Here is a 13,585-nt window from a genome sequence, read left to right as displayed (position 1 = left end):
TGTCACTTTGAGCAGGTCTCCAAAAGGCGAGAGAATGGGCTGAGGATGCACTGAGCATTTGGTTCCTTGCAGAGAAAAGTTTCAAGTTTTAGTATTTTGTTAAACAACTATTCATAAGAACTGTTGTTTTAGAATCGGCTTATCATCATTCCTGGTCAGTTATGAGTTGAAGTTAATTTAATGTTGTACATGGACTAGAGGACACAGATTTGGTGGATGCGAGTGTGAGTGTGTGACATCCATTGCTATGTACTGTTAGTATTTTGATACCACAGCCAACATCTGGGGACTATCACTCACACTGTCCTGGTACCTCAATGTTCTTTTAAAATGTCACAATGCTCCTGAAGGTCAGAATTGGCAACATTTGCAGAAAGCCAATGCTTTTGGTCATCATAGGGACAGAACTGTTGGTCGTTTGCCCAGGTGAGACCCTCTCCCATCACAGAACTCAGGCTGCAACATTTCCCCTCTGTGCAGATGGTGAGACTGAGAAACTATCTATCCGAGTCACCCTCACACTCACACAGTCAGCATCCCACATCAGGCAATAAGTTTGGGCAGCAAACAGAAGGTTGCCACCGTACCCACTGACTTCAGCTTGTTATTTTTTTACACGATGCCGTTCGTTCATCTCAGATCAGGACCTGGTGTTTGCCATATTCGTCAGAATTGTAAATAGATAATATATACAAAATTAAGCCATTTAAAATTGAGATGAAGAATAGATCATATTGCTGGAAATGGGAATCTCCCATGTAATTCATCACTGTGAATTTCCAGGTTGTGTGGGGAATTCTTGTCATTTGAAGATTTGGTGATCTTTCTCCGAAGGAGAAGCCACTATACCCTGGGTACTGTAGTTTGCTCAGACATACCAGCTGATGCAATATTATGATTAGTGTTCATTTTATTACCCAAGTTGGTTTTTGCAAACATTCTGTGGAGCCTGAATACGGTGCTTTCCCCAGGAACTGTTGGGTGAGAGGGGAGGGAGGACAGACCAGTATCAGAGTTAAACCACGGGAGTCCAATCTCCTCTCCCAGTGCCTGGATTCCAACTTCACACTTCCCAGCTGACAGCCCCTTCTCCATTCTGTGCACCGAAGGGCTGGAGGTTCCAGGAGCCCGCGACAGCACTTCAGTTTTCATGGACACTTTGAGCACACCCTTGGACGTTTTCCCCTGTCAGTCTGGAATGTGCTCCTGGGACGTTACGTGGAATGGAGGGCCCGTTTCAGGAGCTGGTGTTGGGCAGGGAACATGGTCAGAGCTGACTGAGAGGGTGCGGGACCTCAGGTGCCTGGTACCATGAGGTCAGTGCCAGCACCGAGGTCGTTTGGAAGGATGGAACATCAGCAGTATTATTACTGTTGAAGACAATGCTGGCAGACACCCACCATATCCTCCCTCCCCTCACTCTGTGTTCCCTCTTCCTCTCACTCGGGCCCAGGTTCCCCTCACTCTTCCCACCATCACCAACCCCCACACCCACCCTTCCCCTCCCCTCCCTCGGGAACCAGTGAAAATTATTTATTAAAATAGAAGAGCTAAAATAGGTTTTGTTGACTCTACATGTTGTGAATTAATTTCAATTAAACCAAAGATGGATGATCTCCCTAGTTGTGTCTCAGCAGAAGTTCTTGTTTTGATCTGTTGACACTGGTCGCTGTGAAAAGGACATGTTTTTCTCAGGTATTGGTTTTGGGATTTGACCATCTCATTGGACGGCCAAGTGAGTTCAGGAGCTTAATTCCTCACGGCCTTTCCAAAAGATCACAATGAAGAGAATCAACATCAAATTTCATTTGACAATGATTGATAAACTCCACATATTTCAACACAGAAAGCCATAATGTAGGCTTGGCAGTCTTAAAGAAATTGTCCAAACAGACAGGTGTGCTAACTGATGGAGAAACAGTACTGAGAAACGTCCCAAACTGTAAAAGTTCACACATAGTGCAAAGTGATTATTGTGTGACTGAGGCAGAAACCAAAGCAATAATGTTCTATCTTGTCACATTGCAGAGTGCCGGATACCCACTGGGATCGGGATTCCACATTCCAATTCCTACAGGTTCACGTCCCACTTAACCCCTTTGGATCCGACCCAAAGGACCACGGTGGGTGGGAATTCCCCAAAACGCCTCCCTTCTGCTGGCATTGGCTGGCACTTGGTCAAGTTGGGTGCAAGATTGTGAAGTTAAAACTAGTACACTGTGTATATCTCCCAGATGAAACAACTAAATGTTTTTAATGACCCTCTTGTTTTACGTTATTTTAATTACCTCTGCAGTAATTTTCTTTAAACAGGTTAGAAGCAAATAAACAGAATAATAAGCTGCCTCGAGTGTTTGAAACAACAAATATCAAAGAATTTAAATGAAATTAAAGACTGCCAAGCCTCTGACTATGAGACTGCAATATATCTATTAACAGTACTACTGTGTGAATTTGTCCAAGTTATATGTAGAGTCTTCCAGTAATGTGTTACTGTTCCTTGTTCAGGGTTTCATCGTTATCTACACAGAACATGTTAAATTTACAAGTAAGAGTTAAGGTTATACTGTTGCTCAAACCTTTGGTGTGACCTGAATGGAAATGTCATAGATATTCAAATGCTTTATCTGTCACCTGCCATCCAGCATGTTTTTAATCACGATGTCCTACGGAGGTGTTGTAGGCAGAGCCTACTGGTCGTTCAGAGCTTTCTGTGTGTTCTGTGTAACTTGGTGAGTTTTGTATTGTGAACCATTCTCTGCTGCTTCAGCCCAGCTGCATGTTCAGCCTCCAACAGCAATAGAAAAGAAACATTGTGAGTGAAAATCATGTTAAATCAGCAGCTGTGGCCCACTGCATGCCTTTCAGACAGAAGTCACAGTAATGTTCAGCCGCAGTCAAAATAAAATGACTTCATTCAAATTTGTATCTCACCTGTTGTGTGTTTTTATTTAACAAAATGAAGTGAAGGTTTAGAGGTACCGATACTGTGCACCTCTTCATGAGCTAGAACAGGCCAGCAGTTACTCAATGGGCAGAATGGATTCCCCCGTCATCCTGATTTCGTAATCTGAAACTCAGTAGGAGGGAAATTATTGAATATTATTTACTGTTTCTTGAAATGATCATCTATTTTACACATCATAAGACCATAAAAACAGAATTGAGCCATTTCACCCAAATCATTCTAGCAGACCATTCTCCTGCAGGCAGTGAAGTCATAGTTCACAAGTGCACACTTTGTGAACACACAGGGCGACAGCCACAGGATCAGTCATTCGCACCTGTTAGTCGATGACACATGATAAAGACAGATCATATTTAGACCATCAAATACAGCAGCAGAATTAGCCCATGGAGTCTATTTCATCACGGCTGATCCAATTTTCCTCTCAGCCCCAGTCTCCTACCTTCTACCATATCCCTTCATGCCTTGACCAGTCAACAATCTCTGCCTTAAATATACATAAAGACTTGGCCTCCACAGCTGCCTGTGTCAGATAATTCCACAGATTCACCACTCTGGCTAAAGAAATTTCTCCTCATCTCTCTTCTAAAATGGCACCTCTCTATTCTGAGACTGCATCCTCTGGGCTTAGACTTTTCCACCATAGGAAACATCTCTTCCACACCCACTCTGTCGAGGCCTTTCACCGTTCAATAGGTTTCAGTGAGGTCACCCCTCATTCTTCTGAATTCCAGTGAGTACAGGTCCAGAGCCGTCAAACGCTCTTCACATGACAAGCTGTAGAATCCTGGAATTATTTTCATCAACCTTCTTTGAACCCTCTCCAGTTTCAGCACATCCTTTCTAAGATAAGGGGCCCAAAACTGTTCACAATACTCCAAGTGAGGCCTCACCAGTGCTTTATAAAGTCCATAAGACTAGAAAATATAGGAGCAGAATTAGGCCATTTGGCTCATCGAGTCTGCTTCCAGAGGCTGTGCCCTCCTGTCCTAGACTCCCCCACCATGGGAAACATCCTTTCCACATCTACCTTGTCTTGGTTTTTCAACATTTCAGAGGTTTCACTGAGATTTCCCCTCATCTTTCTGCATTCCAGTGAATACAGACCCAGAGATATCAGATGTTCTTTGTATGATAACCCTTTCATTCCTGGAATCATCCTTGTCAATGACCTCTGGACCCTCTCCAATACCAGCATATCATTTAGGTGAGGAGCCCAAAACTGTTCACAATACTCAAGGTGAGGCCTCACCAGTGCCTTATAAAGCCTCAGCATCACATCCCTGCTCTTGTATTCTAGACCTCTTGAAATGAATGCTAACATGGCATTTGTCTTCCTCACCACCAACTCAACCTGCAAGTTAACCTTCAGGGTGTTTTGTACAAGGACTCCCAGGTCATTCTGCATCTCAGATTTTTGGATTTTCTCCCCGTTGAGAAAACAGTCTGCACATTTATTTCTTCTAGCAAAGTGTATGACTATGCATGTTCCAACATTATAGAAACATAGAAACATAGAAAATAGGTGCAGGAGTAGGCCATTCGGCCCTTCGAGCCTGCACCGCCATTTATTATGATCATGGCTGATCATCCAACTCAGAACACTCTAGCCCATTCCCCTAATCTGTCCAAGTCCTTCTGCTTCCTTCCCGTTTCTTCAACACTACCTGCCCCTCTACCAATCTTCATATCATCTGCAAACTTGGCAAGAAACCTATCTATTCCATCATCAAAATCATTAATATACAGCATAAAAAGGAGTGGTCCTAACACTGACCCCTTGCAGAACACCACTAGTCACTGGCAGCCAACCAGAAAAGGATCCTTTTATTCCCACTGGCTGCCTCCTACTAATCAGCCAATGCTCCAACCATGCCAGTAACTTTCCTGTAATACCATGGGCTCTTAACTTGTTAAGCAGCCTCATGTGTGGCACCTTGTCAAAGGCCTTCTGAAAATCCAAATATACAACATCCACTGCATCCCCTTTATCTATCCTACTTGTAATCTCCTCAAAGAATTCCACAGGTTTGGCAGGCAGGATTTTCCCTGAAAGAAACCATGCTGACTTTGTCCTATCTTGTCTTGTGTCACCAAGTACTCCATAGCCTCATCCTTAACAATTGACTCTTACATCTTCCCAACGACTGAGGTCAGGCTAACTGGTCTATAATTCCCTTCATACTGCCTTCTTCCTTTAAGACTGGAGTGACATTTGCAATTTTCCAGTCCTCTGGTACCATGCAGAGTCCAATGATTTTTGAATGATCATTTTAAATGCCACCACAATCTCTCTTTCAGAACCCTAGGGTGCAGTTCATCTGGTCCGGGTGACTTATGTACCTTTAGGTCTTTAAGCTTTTTGAGCACCTTCTCCCTTGTAATAGTGACTGCACCCACTTCTCTTCCTTCACACCCTTTAACATCTAGCACACTGCTGGTGTCAACGTTACATCCTTGATATGATACTCTAGTCCTCTTGAAACGAATGCTAACATTCCATTTAACTTCATAAGACCATAAGACCATAAGACAAAGGAGCAGAAGTAGGCCATTCGGCCCATCGAGTCTGCTCCGCCATTTTATCATGGGCTGATCCATTTTATCCTATTTAGTCCCACTGCCCCGCCTTCTCACCATAACCTTTGATGCCCTGGCTACTCAGATACCTATCAATCTCTGCCTTAAATACACCCAATGACTTGGCTTCCACTGCTGTCCGTGGCAACAAATTCCTTAGATTCACCACCCTCTGACTAAAAAAATTTTTTCGCATTTCTGTTCTGAAAGGGCGCCCTTCAATCCTGAAGTCATGCCCTCTCGTACTAGACTCCCCCATCATGGGAAACAACTTTGCCACATTCACTCTGTCCATGCCTTTTAACATTCGAAATGTTTCTATGAGGTCCCCCCTCATTCTTCTAAACTCCAAGGAATACAGTCCAAGAGCGGACAAACGTTCCTCATATGTTAACCCTCTCATTCCCGGAATCATTCTAGTGAATCTTCTCTGTACCCTCTCCAACGTCAGCACATCCTTTCTTAAATAAGGAGACCAAAACTGCCCACAGTACTCCAAGTGAGGTCTCACCAGCGCCTTATAGAGCCTCAACATCACATCCCTGCTCCTATACTCTATTCCTCTAGAAATGAATGCCAACATTGCATTCATCTTCTTCACTACCAACTCAACCTGGAGGTTAACTTTAAGGGTATCCTGTACGAGGACTCCCAAGTCCCGTTGCATCTCAGAACTTTGGATTCTTTCCCCATTTAAATAATAGTCTGCCCCTTTATTTTTTCTGCCAAAGTGCATAACCATACACTTTCCAACATTGTACTTCATTTGCCACTTCTCTGCCCATTCTTCCAATCTATCCAAGTCTCTCTGCAGACTCTCCATTTCCTCAGCACTACCGGCCCCTCCACCTATCTTCGTATCGTCAGCAAACTTACCCACAAAGCCATCTATTCCATAATCCAAATCGTTGATGTACAATGTTAAAAGAAGCAACCTCAACACTGATCCCTGTGGAACACCACTGGTAACTGTCAGCCAACCAGAATAGGATCCCTTTATTCCCACTCTCTGTTTCCTGCCAATCAGCCAACGCTCTATCCACGTATGTAACTTTCCTGTAATTCCATGGGCTCTTATCTTGTTAAGCAGCCTCATGTGTGGCACCTTGTCAAAGGCCTTCTGAAAATCCAAATATACAACATCCACTGCATCTCCCTTGTCTAGCCTACTGGTAATTTCCTCAAAAAATTGTAATAGGTTTGTCAGGCAGGATTTTCCTTTAACGAATCCATGCTGAGTTCTGCCTATCTTGTCATATGCCTCCAGGTACTCTGTAACCTCATCCTTGACAATCGACTCCAACAACTTCCCAACCACCGACATCAAGCTAACAGGTCTATAATTTCCTTTTTGCATCCTTGCCCGCTTCTTAAATAGCGGAGTGACATTTGCAATCTTCTAGTCCTCCGGAACCATGCCAGAATCTATCGACTTTTGAAAGATCATCACTAATGCCTCCGCAATCTCCACAGCTACTTCCTTCAGAACACGAGGGTGCATTCCATCTGGACCAGGAGATTTATCGACCTTTAGCCTATTCAGCTTCCTGAGTACTTTCTCTGTCATAATTGTGACTGCGCACACTTCTCTTCCCTGCCACCCTTGAGTGTCCGGTATCCTGCTGTCTTCCTCAGTGAAGACTGATGCAAAATATTTGTTCAGTTCCTCTGCCATCTCCTCATCTCCCATTACAATTTCTCCAGCATCATTTTCTATCGGTCCTATATCACTCTCACCTGCCTTTTACTCTTTATATACTTGGAAAAAGCTTTTAGTATCCTCTTTGATAATATTTGCTAGTTTCCTTTCATAGTTAATCTTTTCTCTCTTAATGACCTTCTTGGTTTCCTTTTGTAAGGTTTTAAAGATTTCCCAGTCCTCTGTCTTCCCACTAATTTTTGCTTCCTTGTATACCCTCTCCTTTGCTTTAACTTTGGCTTTGACTTCTCTTGTCAACCATGGTTGCATCCTTTTTCCACTCGAAAATTTCTTCTTTTTTGGAATATACCTGTCTTGCACCTTCCTCACTTCTCGCATAAACTCCAGCCACTGCTGCTCTGCCGTCCTTCCCGCTAGTGTCCCTTTCCAGTCAGCTTTGGCCAGTTCCTCTCTCATGCCACTGTAATTTCCTTTACTCCACTGAAATACCGACACATCAGATTTCAGCTTCTCTTTTTCTAATTTCACAGCGAACTCAATCATGTTGTGATCACTGCCTCCTAAGGGTTCCTTCACCTCAATCTCTCCAATCACCTCCGGTTCATTACACAATACCCAATCCAGTGCAGCCGATCCCCTAGTGGGCTCAACAACAAGCTGTTCTAAAAAGCCATCTCGCAGACATTCTACAAATTCTCTCTCTTGAGATCCAGTGCCGACCTGATTTTCCCAATCCACTCGCATGTTAAAATCTCCCATAATTATCATAACACTGCCCTTCTGACAAGCCTTTTCTATTTCCTGTTGTAATTTGTAGTCCACATCCCTGCAGCTGTTTGGAGGCCTGTATATAACTGCCATCAGGGTCCTTTTACCCCTGCGATTTCTTAGCTCAACCCATAACGATTCTTCACCTTCCGATCCTATATCACCTCTTTCTAATGATTTAATATCATTTCTTACCAATAAAGCCACGCCTCCCCCTCTGCCTACCTTCCTATCCTTCCGATACACCGTGTATCCTTGGACGTTCAGCTCCCAGAGACATGCATCCTTTAGCCACATCTCAGTGATGGCCACAATATCATACCTGCCAATCTGTAGCTGTACGACAAGATCATCCACCTTATTTCTTATGCTGCGTGCATTTAAGTACAACACCTTAAGACCAATATTTGATACTTTTTGCTTTGATTTCACTGCAACTTTATTGCACTGCAACTCATCTCAATGGCTGCAGATTTGCCCCATCACCACAGACTCAGCCTGCAAATTAACCTTTAGGGAATCCTGTACAAGGACTCCCAAGTCCTTTTGCACCTCAGATTTTTTTGTAGTTTCTTTCCATTTAGAAAACAGTCAACCTTTTCTTTTCTTCTATGAAAGTGCATGGCCATACACTTCCAGACACTGTATTCCATCTGCCATTCCTTTGCCCATTCTCCTAATCTGTCCGAATCCTCCTGTAGTCTAATTCCTCAAAACTACCTGCTCCTCCACCTACCTTCATATCATCTGCAAACTTTGCATCAGAGCCATCAATTTCATTATCCAAATCATTGACATAAAATGTAAAAAGAACTGGACCCAAAACAGTCCCCTGTTGACCACCACCAGTCACCAGCAGCCACCTCTCCTGTAAGACCATAGGCTCTTGCTTCATGTGGGACATGTTGACAAAGGACTTCTGAAAATCCAAATACACAAAATGAACCAATTCTCCTTTGTCTATCCTAACATAGAAACATAAACATGGAAAACCTACAGCACAATACAGGCCCTTCGGCCCACAAAGCTGTGCCGAACATGTACTTACAACTACCCAGGCTTACACACAGCCCTCTATTTTTCTAAGCTCTATGTATCCATGCAGGAGTCTCTGAAAAGAACCTACCGTTTCCACTGCCGCCGGCAGCCCATTCCACGCACTCACCACCCTCTGTGTGAAAAACTTACCCCTGACATCTCCTCTGTACCTACTTCAAAGCACCTTAAAACTGTGCCCTCTTGTGTTAGCCATTTCAGCCCTGAGAAAAAAGCCTCTGACTATCCACACAATCAATGCTTCTCATCATCTTATACACCTCTATCAGGTCACCTCTCATCCTCTGTCGCTCCAAGGAGAAAAGGCCAAGTTCACTCAACCTATTCTCATGAGACATGCTCCCCAAGATCACACTGATCCTCCACACTGCCAAGAGTCTTACCATTAATACTATATTCTGCCATCATATTTGACCTACCAAAATGAACCACCTCACACTTATCTGGGTTGAACTCCATCTGCCACTTCTCAGCCCAGTTTTGCATCCTATCAATGTCCCATTGTAACCTCTGACAGCCCTCCACCCTATCCACAACACCCCCAACCTCTGGTCATCAGCAAAATTACTAACCCATCCCTTCACTTCCTCATCCAGGTCATTAATAAAAATCACGAAGAGTAGGGATTCCAGAACAGATCCCTGAGGCACACCACTGGTCACGAACCTCCATGCAGAATATATAACCATATAAAAATTACAGCATGGAAACAGGCCATCTCGGCCCTTCTAGTCCCTGCCGAACTCTTACTCTCACCTAGTCCCATCGACCTGCACTCAGCCCATAACCCTCCATTCCTTTCCTGTCCATATAGCTTCCAATTTAACTTTAAACAACAACATCGAACCTGCCTCAACCACTTCTGCTGGAAGCTCGTTCCACACAGCTACCACTCTCTGAGTAAAGAAGTTCCCCCTCATGTTACCCCTAAACTTTTGTCCTTTAACTCTCAACTCATGTCCTCTTGTTTGAATCTCCCCCACTCTCAATGGAAAAAGCCTATTCACGTCAATTCTATCTATCCCCCTCATAATTTTAAATACCTTGATCAAGTCCCCCCTCAACCATCTATTCTCCAAAGAATAAAGACCCAACTTGTTCAACCTTTCTCTGTAACTTAGGTGATGAAACCCAGGTAACATTCTAGTAAATCTTCTCTGTACTCTCTCTATTTTGTTGACATCTTTCCTATAATTCGGTGACCAGAACTGTACACAATACTCCAAATTTGGCCTCACCAATGCCTTGTACAATTTCAACATTACATCCCAACTCCTATACTCAATGCTCAATTTATAAAAGCCAGCATACCAAAAGCTTTCTTCACCACCCAATCCACATGAGATTCCACCTTCAGGGAACTATGCACCATTCTTCCTAGATCCCTCTGTTTGACTGCATTCTTCAATGCCCTACCATTTACCACATATGTCCTATTTTAATTAGTCCTACCAAAATGTAGCACCTCACATTTATCAGCATTAAACTCCATCTGCCATCTTTCAGCCCACACTTCCAACTGTCCTAAATCTCTCCGCAAGCTTTGAAAACCTACTTCATTATACACAACGCCACCTATCTTAGTATCATCTGCATACTTACTAATCCAATTTACCACCCCATCATCCAGATCGTTAATGTATATGACAAACAACATTGGACCCAGTACATATCCCTGAGGCACACCACTGGTCACCGGCCTCCAATCTGACAAACAGTTATCCACCACTACGCTCTGGCGTCTCCCATCCAGCCACTGCTGAATCCATTTTACTACTTCAATATTAATACCTAACAATTGAACCTTCCTAACTAACCTTCCGTGTGGAACCTTGTCAAAGGCTTTACTAAAGTCCATATAGACAACATCCACTGCTTTACCCTTGTCAACTTTCCTAGTAACCTCTTCAAAAAATTCAATAAGATTTGTCAAACATGACCTTCCACGCACAAATCCATGTTGACTGTTCCTAATCAGACCCTGTCTATCCAGATAATTATAAACACCATCTCTAAGAATACTTTCCATCAATTTACCCACCACTGACGTCAAACTCACAGGCCGATAATTGCTAGGTTTACTCTTAGAACCCTTTTTAAACAATGGAACCACATGAGCAATACGCCAATCCTCCGGCACCATCCCCGTTTCTAATGACATTTGAAATATTTCTGTCAGAGCCCCTGCTATTTCTACACTAACTTCCCTCAAGGTCCTAGGGAATATTTCATCCTGACCCGGAGACTTATCCACTTTTATATTCCTTAAAAGCGCCAGTACTTCCTCTTCTTTTTCACCTTACTTGCCAAAGCAACCTCATATCTTCTTTTAGCTTTTATAATTTCTTTCTTAAGATTCTTTTTACATTCTTTATATTCCTTGAGCACCTCATTTATTCCATGCTGCCTATATTTATTGTAGATATCTCTCTTTTTCCGAACCAAGTTTCCAATATCCCTTGAAAACCATGGCTCTCTCAAAGTTTTAACCTTTCCTTTCAACCTAACAGGAAGATACAGATTCTGTACCCTCAAAATTTCACCTTTAAATGACCTCCATTTCTCTATTACATCGTTTCCATGAAACAAATTGTCCCAATCCACTCCTTCTAAATCCTTTCACATCTCCTCAAAGTTAGCCTTTCTCCAATCAAAAATCTCAACCCTGGGTCCAGACCTATCCTTCTCCATAATTATATTGAAACTAATGGCATTGTGATCACTAGACCCGAAGTGCTCCCCAACATATACCTCCGTCACCTGCCCTCTTTCCCTAACAGGAGATCCAACACTGCCCCTTCTCTAGTTGGTACCTCTATGTATGCTGCAAAGAAACTATCCTGCACACATTTTATAAACTCCAAACCATCCAGCCCTTTACAGTTTGGGCTTCCCAGTCTATGTGTGGAAAATTAAAATCTCCCACAATCACAACCTTGTACTTACTACAAATACATGCTATCTCCTTACAAATTTGATCCTCCAATTAACACTCCTCATTTGGTGGTCTATAATACACCCCCATAGGTGTTCCTACACCTTTCCCATTCCTCAATTCCACCCAAATAGCCTCCCTAGACGAGCCCTCTAATCTATCCTGCCAGAGAAATGCTGTAATATTTTCTCTGACAGGCAATGTAACACCTCCCCTCTTGTCCCTCTGATTCTATCACACCTGAAGCAATTAAATCCAGGAATATTTAGTTGCCAATCCCACTCCTCCTGTAACCATGTTTTACTGGTAGTTACCACATCATACTTCCAGGTATCAATCCATGCTGTAAGCTCATCCACCTTTCTTATAATGCTCCTAGCATTAAAATAAAAGCATTTAAGAGATTTTCCACCTCTTACTCTCTGTTTATCACTAATGGTGCAAACAACTTTACTATCTCCTTTTTCTTCCTTCTCCCCTACATCTGTTCCTACACTCTGGTTCCCCTCCCCCCTCGTATCTAGTTTAAATCTCTCTAGCAATCCTACCTGCGAGAATATTTGTCCCCCTCCAGTTCAGATGTAAACCGTCCCGCCGGAACAGGTCCCACCTTCCCTGGAAAACTGCCCAATTATCTATAAATCTGAAGCCCTCCCTCCTGCACCATGTCTTCAGCCACATGTTGAGCTGTGCTATCTTACTATTTCTAAACCCGCCTGCACGTGGCACTGGCAGCAATCCTGAGATTGCCATCCTGGAGGTCCTGTCCTTTAACTTGGCGCCTAACTCCCTAAACTCACCTTTCAGGACCTCCTCACTCTTCCTACCCACGTCATTGGTCCCTACATGGACCACGACATCCGGCTGCTCACCCTCCCTCTTGAGAATACCGAAAACTCAATCCGAGATATCGCAGACCTTGGCACCAGGGAGGCAACAGACCATCCAGGATTCTCGGCCTCTTCCACAGAACTTCTTATCTGTCCCCTTAATTATCGAATCCCCTATCACTACTGCTCTCCTCTTTTCCCTCCTTCCCCTCTGAACTGAGGGTCCAGTCTCGGTGCCAGAGACTCAACGACTGCAACTTGTTCTTGGTAGGTTGTCCCTATCAATGGTATCCAAAATGATGTACTTATTATTGATGGGAATGGCCACAGGGGTGCTCTGCTCATTCTGTCTATTCCCCTTCCCTCTCCAGACAGTCACCCAGCTACCTGTCTCCTGACTCTGAGGGGCAACTATTCCCTGTAACTAATATTCATCTCTGCCTCTGCCTCCCGAATGATCCGAAGTTTATCCAGCTCCAGCTCCAGTTCCCTAACTCGGTTTGTCAGGAGCTGCAGCTGGATGCACCTTTCACAGATGTAGTCATCAGGGACAACTGTGCTGTCCCTGACTTCCCACATCCTGCAAACGGAGCACTCGACTGCCCTAACTGCTGCCTCCATTACCTACTCCTAAGGTAATTAGATTTATTAAAGGAACTTACCCGGCCTTACCTCACTTGGAGTGAAGATCTTCCTCAGCCTCTGCTCGCTGAAGCCTCAGGAGCCAAAGCCTTCCTACTCTGTCTCCCTCTAATCCGTCGCCCACCACAACGTCACCCGCTCCGTTA

This window comes from Mobula birostris, chromosome 3 (assembly GCF_030028105.1).
Source record: "Mobula birostris isolate sMobBir1 chromosome 3, sMobBir1.hap1, whole genome shotgun sequence".
Lineage (NCBI taxonomy): Eukaryota > Metazoa > Chordata > Chondrichthyes > Myliobatiformes > Myliobatidae > Mobula > Mobula birostris.
This window is presented reverse-complemented; position numbering follows the sequence as displayed.